This window comes from Cornus florida, unplaced genomic scaffold, assembly GCF_030987335.1.
Source record: "Cornus florida cultivar Cherokee Brave unplaced genomic scaffold, ASM3098733v1 CherokeeBrave_3.0.0_Hap2_Chr02, whole genome shotgun sequence".
NCBI lineage: Eukaryota > Viridiplantae > Streptophyta > Magnoliopsida > Cornales > Cornaceae > Cornus > Cornus florida.
Genome location: NW_026775572.1, coordinates 110,018,568 through 110,024,567, shown reverse-complemented (window position 1 = coordinate 110,024,567; position 6,000 = coordinate 110,018,568).

The following is a 6,000-nucleotide window of genomic DNA, read 5'->3' as shown; positions in this document are numbered from 1 at the left end:
CTGCGATATCTGCTGCTGCTGGAGGTGCCGGCTGTGCCTGGGCTGCCTCCTCCTCCTCTAGTTCAGCTGCTGCCTCTACAGCTGGCTCCTGAAGACTCCGAATAAGAGCATTGTAGCTCTTATTCCAGTTGCTCCTCCTATAGAAGCTGGACCGTGCAAGGGGCTCCTCATCTGCGGGCACTCTGTAGCGCTGGTCAAGAAGGATCTGCGTGATGAGGTGTCCGAAGGGCAGGACCTTGGACCGCTTAGGGTCCTTCCTGGAAATGAAAGAATCATACAGCAACCTCATCATGCTCCAGATGAGGACTGGGATAGATACCCAACAGCCCGTGCAAAAAGCGTAAAGAGCTGTCAAGTAGTCATGACGCCTCTGGATCTTGTGGCCCGCCATGTAAATGTTCTGGAAGAGAACTGTGTCGATGAACCAGAGGTCATCAGGCAAGAAGGTCCTGGTGGCGAATGTCTGACCACCGGCATGATGGCCTGTTAAGAAGACAGCCATGTCAGAAAATGAAGGCCTATGCAGCCTCGGGTATGTCTCTGCAAGCTCAGGTGGACACCGGTGTGGGCACCGGCAAGCACAGGCCAGAGTGTCAACTGTGATGACAATCTCGTGGCCGTCCAGTGTAGTGATCATCTCTGCGGTAGATCGTGGCGAAGGCCGGAGATGCTGAAAGAATAGCCGCACCAGTCGCGGGTATACAAGGCCGGTGACTGGGGCAAAGATGGCTGAGAGGCCCCGCTGCATGATATCCTGATAGCCAGACCGGGTCAGGATAGACTCGGAGAAGTATTCAGTATCGAAGTACGACTCCTGAGCCACGGTCATTGCTGCATATCTCGGCAGCAACTGGTCACGGCGCTGAGCCGGTAGAGGTGGCTGCGGTGATGGTATGGCGGCTGCATCTGCCTGATGGCGCACAGGAGAAGGTGATGGTGTGAAGGCTGGAGGAGCCTGGGATGTAGATGGCATGTGGTCAGCTCCCTCCTCAGCCTCATGGGATGGGGACTGAGGGGGAGTAGCCTGTGCGGGCTCCTCCTGAGCATGAGATGGCTCTGCAACCATCTCTATCCTGGGCTGCATATGTCTGCGGGGTCGCTGTGGCCCCGAAGATCTCCTGGCTGTACTCTTGTACTGCGGAGGCATGATCTGTAAAAAGACAAGAAAATTTCAATATATAAGTCAGTGCCAGATATATAAGAATTTAAGTGCATAATAGAAACATGTATGTCAAATAAGATAGACAAAATATGGATGACATGAATCTATGATAATAATGAAATGTGAGTCATGCTAAGCAATGTAGGTATGAAATGCATCCAATGTGGAATATCACAGGCATTGTGCATATAAAGATAGCATGAAGACAACATGAGATGAATGGAGTGTGTATGTGTGATCTGTGAAAGTTCGATCGATCGAACTTTAAGTTCGATCGATCACCGAAAATTTTCGATCGATCGAAGTGAAAAATGTTCAAAAGTTGGATCGATCGAAGTGAATTGGATCAATCCAACACTTGGATCGATCGAAGCATGAAAGTGCACAAGATTGGATCGATCGAAGATAGTGAAATGAAGTTCACTACTTCGATCGATCGAAGCACAAGTTCGATCGATCAAACTATACGAATGCCGAATCTGAAAAGTCGCAGATCTGTGAGATCTAGAGCACGGGGCCCACACAAACTTGTTTGTGGGCCCATCTACACACCAAACATCCAATCCTCAACACCCAAACACTCCCCAAACTCCACAAATCACATCACAATCCCCAATTTGGTTCGGCCGAATGGATATGTATATGTATATCATGTAACAGGAAATTCAAGCTTCAATAATGGACGATTTACACATTTATAACATGATTCGACATAGAAAATCAATAACATGCATCAATTTAAGCTTGGAATCAAGAAAATTGCATTCGGTTTACCTCTAAACCAAGAGAGATGAGATGAGAGAAAGGTGTGAAGCCGCGGGGAAAATGAGACTTGAGTTGGCCGGAATTTGCTCGCCGGAGATGAGGAAGATGATTGGAATTGAGGTTGGCCGGATTGAGATGAGATTGAGAGAAGAGAAAGACTAGGGTTTGGTTTCCTTTTGAAGTTGGATCGATCCAAAGTGATTGATCCAACTCGGTTATATTTTAAAAACATGATATGCAGAGTTCGATCGATCGAACTTAGGTCTCCACTCTTAATGGCATTTTTTGAAATTTTGGATTTTTTTTTTTTGAAAAATCAAAGGAAATTAAATCAATTAGATGCAAATTTCGATCGATCGAAGAAAGATTTCGATCGATCGAAGAGGATAAAGAATGTACAAGTTTAAGGGTTCAAGAGTTGATACGTGTTGGAACCTTGGATCGATCGAACTTGGAATTCGATCGATCGAACATGAAAAATTTTGAAAAGTCCCGAGAGCATGCATTTTGGAATTTGGATGCAGGTCCAAAATTTTTCTAAGTGTTGGGACTCATGATCGATCGAACTACATGTTGGATCGATCGAAAAGTAGTTCGATCGATCGAAATGGTTTACGATCGATCGAACTTTTGAAAATTTGGAGATCCCGAGAGCATGCATTTTGGAATTTGGATGCAGGTCCAAAATTTTTCTAAGTGTTGGGTGCAAAATGAGAGCTGGATTGATCGAGTCCATAGTTGGATCGATCGAACCAATGTTCGATCAATCGAACCAAAACTTGGATAGATCGAAATTATGCCTAAATGCTCAAAATGACTTGAATGCTCATGCAATCCCTTACTCAGTTCCTTCCAATGTATATGAACCACAAAAACAGTATCTAGACTTCGCAAGAATCAAAATGCAAGATAGAAATGAGGGAGGAATAGAGTTTTGACATCTTACGAATTTCGGTGCTAGTCTTTAACGTCTCTAGCAAGACCTAGGGTTCTTTTAACCCGGATCAAAGATCTTGCAATGCATCCCCTCCTTTTTGGGATGAGAGATGTTTCGAGTTACTCCCAACAAATGGTTCTTAGAAGAACTTGTTGGGGTAAACTCAAAAGACGTCTTGAGTTCCTTGTCAAAACTTTCATTGGGCTTCCACGCCCTTTCACAACAAGAATCCGAAATCACTTTTCTGGCATGCAATGCTGAAGATGAAGATGAAGGCTTTGAAACATTGTTTATGCACAAAAGCTCATTCCTTTCACAATCAAGATCATGATATTCCTCTACCACATTAACCACTTCTTCATATTTGTTAAATGGATTGGGTGTGGGGTTAAAGATGTTCAACTTCACTCTCATGTGCCCAAAAGAAATCTTCATTATCCCCGTCCTACAATTTATGTTGGCATTTGAGGTTGCCAAGAAAGGACGGCCAAGGATAACCGGAATTTGGTTCTTTGGATTGGGCACCGGTTTCGTGTCAATGACGACAAAGTCAACCGGGAAGAAGAACTTATCAATCTTAATCAACACATCCTCAATTATCCCCCTAGGCTTCTTAATGGATCGGTCGGCAAGTTGTAAAACTACCGACGTCGGTTTCAATTCACTTAGGCCTAATTTGACATAAACCGAATAGGGAAGAAGGTTAACACTAGCCCCTAAGTCAAGAAGTGCCCGGTTGATGACATGTTCACCAATGACACAAGATGTTGTAGGTGCACCGGGGTCCTTAAACTTTGGCAAAGTGTTGTGTTGTAGAATGGAACTCACTTGTTCGGTTAAGACCACTTTTTTTGATGTTTGGCTCTTGTTCTTCCGCTTTTGGGTGCATAAGTCCTTCAAGAATTTGGCATAAGCCGGAATTTGCTTAATTGCATCCAAAAGTGGAAGATTAACTGTGACTTGCCTAAACATATCCATTATCTCATTGTTCTTGGTCTTTTGCCTTTCTTTTGAAATGGACCCTTTCAAGGCGTCCGAAAATGGAGCTTTTTCAAAAACTCTTTCAGCATTTTCTTTCAAAGAATTTTCAGCATTGGACTTGTTCGATTCATTGGATTTTAAATCACTTTTCAAAGAAGAATCATGAATAACATTTTTCAAAGAACGTTTCTCAAACATATACATGCAATGAATGAGGAACGTTTTTCAAAGAATCATCTTTTAACTCACAATTTGAGGGCTTCTCATTCTCAAGATCATGTACATGCAATGAATGAGGAATAGTGTGTGGAACGGGACGGGTGACAACTTGAGGTTGTACCGGTTCACTCTCTTCATTAGGAATTCTAACTTGATTGTTTACTACCCTACCACTTCTCAAGGTTGTTACCGCATTGACATGCTCAACATTATGCCCTTCCAATGAGGATTTGGTTTCTACAACACATTGTTGTTTGATTGGGGCATTCATGTGCATCTTTCCTTTCCCTCTAGCATTAAGTGTTTCAGCTATTTGCCCTACTTGGGTTTCTAGCTTGGCAATTGATTGAGAATGAGAATGCAACAATTGAGTATTTGCTTCTAGAGTGCCCAAAGCATTTAAAACCTTTTCCTCAAAAGCATAACCTCTAGAATTTCCTTGAGAATATGATTGGTTAGGAAAATGAGAATTAACAAATTGATTTCCTTATGAGTTATATGGTCTTGAACCTTGGGATCCTTGGTTTTGAAGTGGAGGTGGAATGTATTTCCCTTGAAAACCGCCTTGGGAAGAGTTCGAGCCCTCCCCTTGGTTTTCCTAAGAAAAATTAGGATGATTCCTCCAACCGGGATTGTAATGGTTACCATAAGGATTGTTCCCTTGGTTCACAAATGTTGCATTAACTTGCTCAATGGGTTTATTTTGGATTTGTCCATGAGGACAATTAGAAGTAGAATGAAGAACACTAGAATAAGTCATACATGATTCATTTTGAGCTCTAGGAGAATGGTTAGGAAAGGAAGACACTTGATTCGCCAAGTTTTGATTGATCAATTGATCAAACTTTTGAGATAAAGACTTCATCTCGGCGGTTATATCATTTGAGTGGTCAACTTGATGCAAGCCAACACTCTTCCTACCTTGAGAATTTCTACCATTCCTAGATGACAATGTTCTATACAAAGAGTTTTCACTCATGCTCTCATAAAGACGCCACACGTCTTCCTCTTGCCGGTCTATATAAGAACCTCCCATTGAAGCATCGACCATGCCTTTATAATTGTCCGATAAGCTTTCAAAGAAGAATTAGACCAATTGCCATTTAGGCATGTCATGGTGAGGACACTTCCTAAGCAATTCATTGAAGCGTTCCCATGCCTCGTGGAAAGTTTCTCCCTCCCCATATGTGAATTCCCTAATGGCGGTTGTCATAGCATTGGTCTTCGAAACCGGATAGTACTTTTTCAAAAATTCTTGTTGCATTTCTGCCCAAGCAGTTATAGAAAAGGCCTAAGGTTGTTAAACCAATACTTCGCCTTATCTTTAAGGGTGAATGGAAAAATTTTCAGCCTTAAAACTTCTTCCGGCATGTCCGTGTATCGAACGGTAGAACAAACTTCAAGAAACTCATCCAAATGCTTGTAAGGTTCTTCACTAGGAAGTCCATGGAAGTTAGGTAGCATTTGGATAGTTTGTGCTTTAATCTCATAATGGTGTGCTCTAAATGGTGGCAATTGAATGCATGTGGGTGCATTATACTCATTAGGCACATAGTGATCTCTCAATGCGAGTGGTGGATTAGCAACTTGAGGTGCAACATGGACACCTTGGTTATATTGAGCTTGATTAATGATGGGGGGTTGTGGTGCATACATTGGCCTTGGAATTCCCATTGGAATTTGGCCTTGTTGTTGAGGAGGTTGATGAATGTATGGCCTAGGCATGCCTAATGGAACTTGCATATTATCATTTTGCATATTAGGGTGAAGGATGCCTTGTTGGTCTATGTGACCAAGGTCTTCAACATGATCATCATTGAGAGCATCCATTGGTAGATTGGTTCTATGTGAACTTCCTCTTCCCCTTGGATTCCTAATAGTGGATTCTAAATGCAAATCAAGAGGGACAAGAGTAGGTCTCAATGAACGACGACCA